Below are 9,020 nucleotides of genomic sequence, written 5' to 3'. Positions count from 1 at the left end.
CAGCTTTCCTAAGAACCAGGTGTGCCCTTTTGACTGTTTTGGCAATAGAGGTAAGTGGAAGTAATTTCTGGGCTATATTCTTACAAGGAAGGGGTGTACCCTTCCCTGTCCCTTCGTGCTTCCTGCTGCTGCAATGTGAATATGATCTGAAGATCTACAGCCACATGTGAAGGTAACAAGGCAATATGGACCCTGAGTGCTTGACAGCTATAACACCATCCCGGCCCCCGGCTGTCTCCTTCCTCACTTCTTTTAAATGAGGGACAGAAATGAATTTCTGTTTCATTCAAACCACTAATTAGGAGAGTTTTCTGCCATGTGAAGCTCCAAACTAATATATTTTCCTTAAGTCATTGCCCAGGCAAGGCTGGGTACAGTGGATCACACCTGTAATCTCAGTGCTTTCCGAGGCTGAAGCAGGAGGATCGCTTGAGCCCATGAGTTTGAGGCTGCAGTGAGCTATGATGGCACCTCTGTACACCAACCTGAGCAACAAAGCAAGACCCTATCTCTGAAAACTAAGGTTGTTGGCAGACAGAGGAATGCCACGGCTGACCGACTTCTTCCTGTGAGTATTCTTCCCTGGACTAAGGTTGTAGTTACAGAGTTTCTCAAGTGACAGAGGGTGTGTGAGGGACAGCTGGGCAAAATCCAGGTACAATTGAGAAAAAAGTAGGGAAGGGTTGCTGTGTAACTGGCCTACAGAGTGTGATCACTACAGAGATTATTAGTTAACCAGGCAAAGAGAGAAGAGCTGAACAAGATAGACTGAAAGTATGTGTTGGGTCCCTGAGCAAGAATGAGCTTAGCAGTGGGTATGTTCAAAGAACTGGAAGAAAGTCAGTAGGATCAGTGAATGGGGAAAATTGAACAAGATGTGGTCAGATGATGCAGGGCCTTCATTTATCGCCAAGGTAACTGTATATACATGTTTGCCCAGAGCTGTCCTAGTTTAACCATATTTTCCTGGAAAAATTGTAATAGCACTCCCTTTGACTTCAAAAAATGTCCTGGATTGGTTAATAAATTACAGCATTATACCACAAAGATAGTCCATGTTAAGGAATTTGAACTGTATTCTAAACACAGTGGGAAGTAGTCTTTTTCCTTATTTTCTATTAGCGGATATCTTACTGTCTCAAACTTTAGCTACTCTTTCATTTCTTTCCCTAGGTGAACCTCTAGAAAGTTCTTCCTAAATTGGCCCCAAAGGTTATCCAGCCTCAAAAGAACAGATAAAAGCCTATTTCTGCCTTTTCTGAGTCACATGATGTTCTCTATAAGATGGCTTCTCTCTGCCTGAATTTCTCATCCAGCAATCCAGTTAGGCTGTAAGCAATCTTGCTATGTTATTATAAACTCTACTCTGTGTATTAAATATTCTTGCTTATGGCACTTCTTTTCAAATCTTTTCTAACTTATTTCGACTGATCTTATAGCCATCCAGTCTGCTGAAAATCTGCTGGCTGCTTCATGACCTTGAGCAAGTTTCTGAACCTTTCCTTGGCCTCTTTTCTTATTTGTAAAATTGAGCTACCACAGACTGAGTGGCTTAAACAACAGAAATTAATTTGCCACATTTCTAGAAGTCCAAGATCAGGATGCCCTCAGGACTGGTTTCTAGTGAGGCCTCTCTTCCTGGTTTGTGGAGGGCTGCCTTCTCACTGAATCTTCAGAGGGTCTTTTCTCCATGTGCACTCAGGGAGAGAGAGGCCTCTTAGGTCTCTTCCTTGTTTTATGAGGACACTAGTCATACTGGATTAAGACTCACTCTTGCTGGGCGTGGTGGCTCGTGCCTGTAATCCCAGCACTTTGGGAGGCCGAGGCAGGCGGATCACGAGGTCAGGAGTTCGAGACCAGCCAGTTCGAGACCAGCCTGGCTAACATGGTGAAACCTCGTCTCAACTAAAAATACAGAAATTAGCTGGGCCTGGTGGCATGTGCCTGTAATCCCAGCTACTCGGGAGGCTGAGGCAGGAGAATTGCTTGAATTTGGGAGGTGGAGGTTGCAGTCAGCTGAGATCACATCACTGCATTCCAGCCTGGGTGACAGAGTGAGACTCCGTCTCAGAAAAAAAAAAAAAAAGACTCACTTTTGTGACTCAACCTTTACTACCTTTTTATAGGCCATACTCCAAATACAATCACACTGAGGGTTAGAGCTTCAACGTATGAATTTGGGGGGGTGGGGACACAGTTCAGTTGATAACGGGGTATTATGGGTAATAAATGAGAAACTGCATGAAAAGCACTTTTAGAGTGTTATATTCTTTATTTCTATATATAAGATATTCATTGGAGAATTAAAATAGCATTTAACTACAAGTGCAGCTACTATTTAAAACCTAAAGATGATGAATAATATGAATATAATTTATAATAAAATAGCAAAATTGCATATATCTTAACTGTTTTTTTTTTGTCTGAAAAAAAACTTGCAATATGAGTTGGTTGCTTTATTATGCCAGAGTGTAGGGGGATATTACTTTATACAAAATGACTTGGAAGAAAACAATATCTTTGACACAAGGAATACTAAGTATATTTGAAAGAATAATCTAATACAAACAATAATGTGTGATTATTGTCATTATCTGTCAATTCAGAAAAGAAAAATAACTTAATTTCTAGTGCCTTCACCACAGCTGACACAGTTGTGATCTATTCAATCTCGCTATTTTATTATAAACTAGATTTATCTTATACATCGTCTCTAGGTTGTAAATAAATGCACATGAGCAACAGCTCATGGACACTAACATGCAGAACCAGGTGACACTCCATCATATTTCATCATAACTCCTGATTTTCTTGAAACCTAAGAATTTCACAGAAAAGAACTTGAATCTTGCCCATAATTGTGGTTTATAGACAGTAAGGAGAATGCAGAAGATATTGATGAACATTATAGCCAGAGAGAACAAGGATCCTGACAGGGCAGAAATTGTCACTTTAAGTGAAGAGGCACTGAGCACAAGACACTACCACCGCTTCCCACCCTGGTCTGAGGAGAAAGCTATGGATATGGAAAGCCTTTTAAAAAATGATAGAAACAGGCCAGGCACAGTGACTCACGCCTGTAATCTCTGCACTTTGGAAGGCCGAGGTGGGCGAATCACCTGAGGTCAGGAGTTCTAGACCAGCCTGGCCAGCATGGTGAAACCCCATCTCTACTAAAAAAACACAAAAATTAGCCGGGTGTGGTGGTGCATGCCTGTAATTCCAGCTACTTGGGAGGCTGAGGCAGGAGAATTGCGGAGGTTGCAGTCAGCCAGGATTGCACTACCGCACTCCAGCCTGGGCGACAAGAGTGAGACTCCGTCTCAAAAAAATAAAAAAAAAAAAAAGACAGAAACAAAACAAACCACCACCACCAAAACATCTTTACTAGTGTGAACCCCAAATATCTGAGATGGTCTCAATTACTTTAGAAAGTTTATTTTGCCAAGGTTGAGGATGCACACCCATGACATAGCCTCAGAAGGTCCTGAGGACACGTGCCCAAGGTGGTCGAGGCACAGCTTGGTTTTATACATTTTAGGGAGACATGACACATCAATCAATATATATATAAGAAGTACATTGGTTCAGTCCAGAAAGGAGGAGACAATTCGAAGCAGGGAGGGTACTTGCAGGTCACAAGTAGGTGAGAGACATGGTTGCATTCTTTGATTTTCTGATAAGCCTTTCCAAAGGAGGCAATCAGATCGGCATCTATCTCAGTGAGCAGAGGGATGACTGAATAGAATGGGAGGCAGGTTTGCCCTGAGCAGTTCCCAGCTTGAGTTTTCCCTTTAGCTTAGCAATTTTGGGGTTCCAAGATTTTCCTTTCACACTAGCAATTCAAATAATTCCATTCTGAGAAAAGGACACAGACTCTCCAGTGGAAATAACACTTTCCTGGTTTTCCCGGTATTCCTATGAGAAGCCCTAGTCTCCTAAGGCAAGGAGATGAGTCTGATATGCAGATAGGGAGTGTTTGCTTTGACTTCCCCTGAAGCATTTTACTGGTCATATACTAGAAGTAGTTCTATTTCTGATTTGAAAAGATAACACTTTTCCTGTCTTCCTGAGAGCCAAATGGTTACAGCTAGACTAGGTCCCTAAGTAATGTCCCAAGGTATCAGGAGGACTGGAACACTATCTTCTAGGTATTTACATAGCAAAAGAGATGAATCCTGAATTTAGGAGATGCCTTTAGATGATAAAAGCCAGGATCTGCGTTTATCTAGAAAGACATTTACATTCCCAAAGGTTAGGGTGAGAACCCAGCATTCCTTCCATTCCATTTCTTTCTTTTTCTTTTTTTCCTTTTTCTCTCTCATTCTTTCTTTCTCTCTCTCTCTCTTTTTTTTTTCCAAGTTCTCCTTCTGTCACCCAAGCAGGAATGCAGTGGCACAAACTTGGCTTACTGCAGCCTCTGCCTCCTGGGCTCAAGCAATCCTCTCATCTCAGCCTCCCAAATATCTAGGACTACAGGCATGTGGCACCACACGCGGCTTATTTTTTAACTTTTTTGTAGATATGAGGTCTCACTATATTACCCAGACTGGTCTTGAAACTCCTGGGCTCAAGCGATCCTCCCACCTCGGCCACTCAAAGTGCTGGGATTATGGGCCTGAGCCACCATGCCCAGCCTCCATCCTATTTCTAAGGAACAAATATTTTGGTTTTGTTCTTCTCTCTCCTCTTAGGAAATGAGTAGCAGGCCATCTCTCTTAAGTATGTAAAAGAAAATGTGTTGTTCTCTTTTTCTTATCTGGGGAGTGTCTGGCCACTCATGAAGATGTTTCCAGCTGCTTTCATCCCTTTGTTCCAAGGTAAGTTTTGGGGAAATGGTCCAATAATTTTATTATTTACTGTAAACTAATTAATAACAAAGCTGTCTTGGATTTAGAATACCCATGTGCACATTCAAGATGAATTAACCAAAATAAATATTAAGAACCCAACATCGCCGCTATTCTGCCTTGCCAAGAATGGCACTTAAAGTGTTTTCCTACTTCATGGTGACAGTAGTGAATACAGATGACTAAATCTAGAGGCAGATGTGGCCAGGGCCATAGGGTACAGGTGCAGACATAGAGAGAAGATGACCAAAAGGTACCAGAGCAAGAGGGCATCCATGCCACTCTATGGGAGATCTAAGCCACAGGATGAGTGTACCATGAACTAGAGTGTCCCAGACTGGTTCTATAGTATATGGGCTAACAGAGCTTTCAGAGAGAGAATTGCTGACAGTGTTTAAATTATTCTGGGATATCTAGAAGGATGTAAGAAATGGGATGGAGGAGGCCCATTACTATGCAGATGAGAGCTATTTTTAGGAACTAGCTCTTAGAGGTAATAAACTTACCAGTAATCTATACAGATGAAACCTAGGGGACCTCTTTGCTGGTTCCTTCTAGCTGAAAACTATTTACATTTTTATACCAAGGATATGAAGAAACAAAAAGAGGTAAGATGGTGAAGAAAAATCTCAGAAGGAAAGGTTCAGAAGAGGAAGCTGAATGAATGAGGTAAATGCTAGAATAGCTGGTTTTTACACCTATAGCTTGACAAATAAATGCACTAAACTGAAGTTCTATATAAAGCTCAACAGCTTTGTGGCACAATGAAAAAGAGTAGGCACAATCAAAGCATATAAATTCTTCATATAAACTTACAGAATATCTGTATGGAATGCTTATTTAGAGTCCAGAGAAATACTCCCAGGTAAGAGGTAGTAGAGATAGATGTTTACTTTGTCATTTGTTGTATACTACCATTAATCTTTTAAAGTGAAGGTTTGGCTTCTTCGTATGTTTACCATTTTGTGAGTCATTTTGCTGCCTGCACTCATAATGCATTCTGAGATGTTGACTCAGCTCTGCTATTTTAAGTAGAGCTATTTAGTAGAGACCTCCAAAGAAGAATTATCTGTTACGGAATGTCATTATTGCCTAAGTAAAAGTAAAATATTTAATGATTGCAAATGATTGAAGTTAACTTTTTAGATAATGTAGTATTAGAATCTAAATGGCCATTTTTATTTGTAGTCTACATTCAGCCCATGCAATGCTTTTGTTCACTCACTGTGTTACAAGAATTAAATAAGATAATACACTTTAGATTTAGAAACATATATATATATATGCTAATAGAATTATTATTCATAAGTGCAATAGTATTAGACTGGGCAAAACAAAAACTAACCATTTTTCAATTAAGCCAACCATGTTAAAGAGTAGGAGTCTGTTGTGTAGGCCACGAAACACTGGTACAACGTTTCCATTGAATTTTTTCTTTAGATCTGATTTAGGGTCATTATGCTAAAGGGATTTTGTCTCTGTAAAAGATTGCTTTGATGAAGACTTGTTCACCATCTGTTGTATTGCTGCCTAACACAAAGACTCTTGGTAATAAAGAAGAGAAGCTGTTAAAAGAAAGTTGAACAAGAGCAGGCAAAATCTCTACAACTTTTGGAAGGATTCAAATAGAGCCTTGTACTGGAAACTCTAGTAGATACTCTATTCAAAAACTTGCTTTGGAAGATACCGGAAGGACTGATGCCAGTCCACCTAATTCTGAAATTCACATGCTAACAAATTAACTGTAGAAACAAAATAGAAAACCCTGAACTCCAGCACACTGAGCTTGCTGACCATGGATGGTGCCCAGACACATCCAATGAAAAGATTCCTCGCTGTCTCTGATTAATCTTGGAGTGAGTTATTTGAGGACCCTGTGGAATTATTAAAGTACTATCAGACAGTTTTAGATCTAACATGCTATAAATAAGTCTCTTAAGCAGCAACCCTATCTGGTGAGCTCAAATAATCAATTATAGTTTTGTTGAAAATCTTTTTAATATCTGACTTTGCTAAAAACGGGGTAGTTGATTCATTACTGAAGATATTAATGCAGATTTCAATACTCATTATTCATGAAGAACATTCTAAATCAAGCGTATACAATTCTTTGGTTCCTAAATTTTTCTAAAAATTATTTCAGTGGTCAGTATGTATTATCCAGTGGAAAATGGGGTATATTAATGATATTAATAGAACTTAACCATGAGTGAAGATTTTGAAATGGGCCGGGTGCAGTGGCTTACGCCTGTAATCCCAGCACTTTGAGAGGCCAAGGCGGGCAGATCGCGAGTTAAGGGGATCGAGGCCATCCTGGCCAACACAGTGAAACCCCGTCTCTACTAAAAATATAAAAATTAGCTGGGCGTGGTTGTGCGTGCCTGTAATCCCAGCTACTTGGGAGGCTGAGACAGCAGAATTGCTTGAACCAGGGAGTCAGAGGTTGCAGTGAGCCGAGATAGCACCATTGCACTCCAGCCTGGTGACAGAGTGAGACTCCATCTCAAAAAAAAAAAAAAAAAAAAAAATTGGAATATTAACTATGATGGACCTCTGTCATTCATGTCTATTATTTGTGGAAGATTTTTTTCTCAATGCTTTCTCCATGTGGTGATAGTTTCCCACATTGTGCATTGTGCCTCTCCCAGCACAACTTGCTGTTAAGAGTACAAACATGTGACAGAGTTCACCAATCAGATACAGCTTAATGAGGCTTTGATTTGATCAACTGCTTGGCAAAATAGTGTCATGACATCCATATTTGCAAGCATGGGTGTTTCTGAGTTTAAGGGTAAGTGAAGTGCTTCTGGAATCACAGCAGAAGCAGCATAGTTTGGGTGGTCATTGGTGGCAATGGTTCTTTCTAGATTATGGTAGAAGCAGCGTAAGTTTAAAGTCAGATGAGTTAGCCTCTCCCCCAACAGGTAATTTCTATTATTTGGTCTTGGGAGCAGTTCCTAGGTCAACCTAGGTTTGCCCCACCTGTACTTTCAGTGATTGGACAACTTCCTAACGTCTCTTAATAAATCCCTTTCTGCTTAAACAGGCATGGATTCTAATCTCTATAACCAGTAACATTCATTGGCAAAGTATACACTGTCAGGCCTCTGAGCCCAAGCTAAGCTATCATATCCCCTGTGACCTGCACGTACACATCCAGATGGCCGGTTCCTGCCTTAACTGATGACATTCCACCACAAAAGAAGTGAAAATGGCCTGTTCCTGCCTTAACTGATGATATTACCTTGTGAAATTCCTTCTCCTGGCTCATCGTGGCTGAAAACCTCCCCTGCTGAGCACCTTGTGAACCCCCCGACCCCTGCCCGCCAGAGAACCCCCCTTTTTCCTTTACCTACCCAAATCTTATAAAACAGCCCCACCCCTATCTCCCTTCACTCTTTTCGGACTCAGCCCGCCTGCACCCAGGTGAAATAAACAGCCTTGTTGCTCACACAAAGCCTGTTTGGTGGTCTCTTCACATGGACGCACGTGAAATTTGGTGCCATGACTCGGATCGGGGGACCTCCCTTGGGAGATCAATCCCCTGTCCTCCTGCTCTTTGCTGCATGAGAAAGATCCACTTACGACCTCGGGTCCTCAGACCGACCAGCCCAAGGAACATCTCACCAATTTTAAATCCGGTAAGCAGCCTCTTTTTACTCTCTTCTCCAACCTCTCTCACTATCCCTCAACCTCTTTCTCCTTTCAATCTTGGTGCCACACTTCAATCTCTCCCTTCTCTTAATTTCAGTTCTTTTTCTTTTCTGGTAGAGACAAAGGAGACGCATTTTATCCATGGACCCAAAAACTCCGGCACTGGTCACAGACTCGGGAAGACAGTCTTCCCTTGGTGTTTAATCACGCGGGGATGCCTAACTGATTATTCACCCACATTTCAGAGGTGTCTGACCACGCGGGGACGCCTGCCTTGGTCCTTCACCCTTAGTGGCAAGTACCGCTTTTCTGGAGGGCAAGAACCCTCTGACCCCTTCTCTCCCTGTCTCTACCCCTTCTCCACTTTTCTAGGGGGCAAGAACCCCCCGGCCCCTTCGCTCCATGTCTCTACCCCTTCTCCACTTTCCTGGGGGGCAAACACTCCCCACCCCTTCTTTCCATGTCTCTACCCTCTCTTTTCTCTGGACTTGCCTCCTTCACTATAGGCAACCTTCC

The 9,020-nt window shown here is 41.7% G+C and overlaps 1 long non-coding RNA gene across 1 annotated transcript; it reads left to right on the top strand.

Moving 5' to 3' along the window:
• The first annotated feature begins 2 nt into the window (after positions 1-2).
• On the top strand, positions 3-8,307 carry LOC117980126 (uncharacterized). Its single transcript, XR_004671291.3, has 4 exons — positions 3-568; positions 1,174-1,331; positions 4,695-4,820; positions 7,897-8,307. It is a non-coding gene; the product is annotated as an uncharacterized LOC117980126 (long non-coding RNA).
• The last annotated feature ends 713 nt before the right edge of the window (positions 8,308-9,020 follow it).

This window comes from Pan paniscus, chromosome 3, assembly GCF_029289425.2.
Source record: "Pan paniscus chromosome 3, NHGRI_mPanPan1-v2.0_pri, whole genome shotgun sequence".
In the NCBI taxonomy this organism is placed as follows: Eukaryota; Metazoa; Chordata; class Mammalia; order Primates; family Hominidae; genus Pan; species Pan paniscus.
Note: the sequence above shows the minus strand (reverse complement) of the source record. Positions and strands in the feature narration are given on the sequence as shown.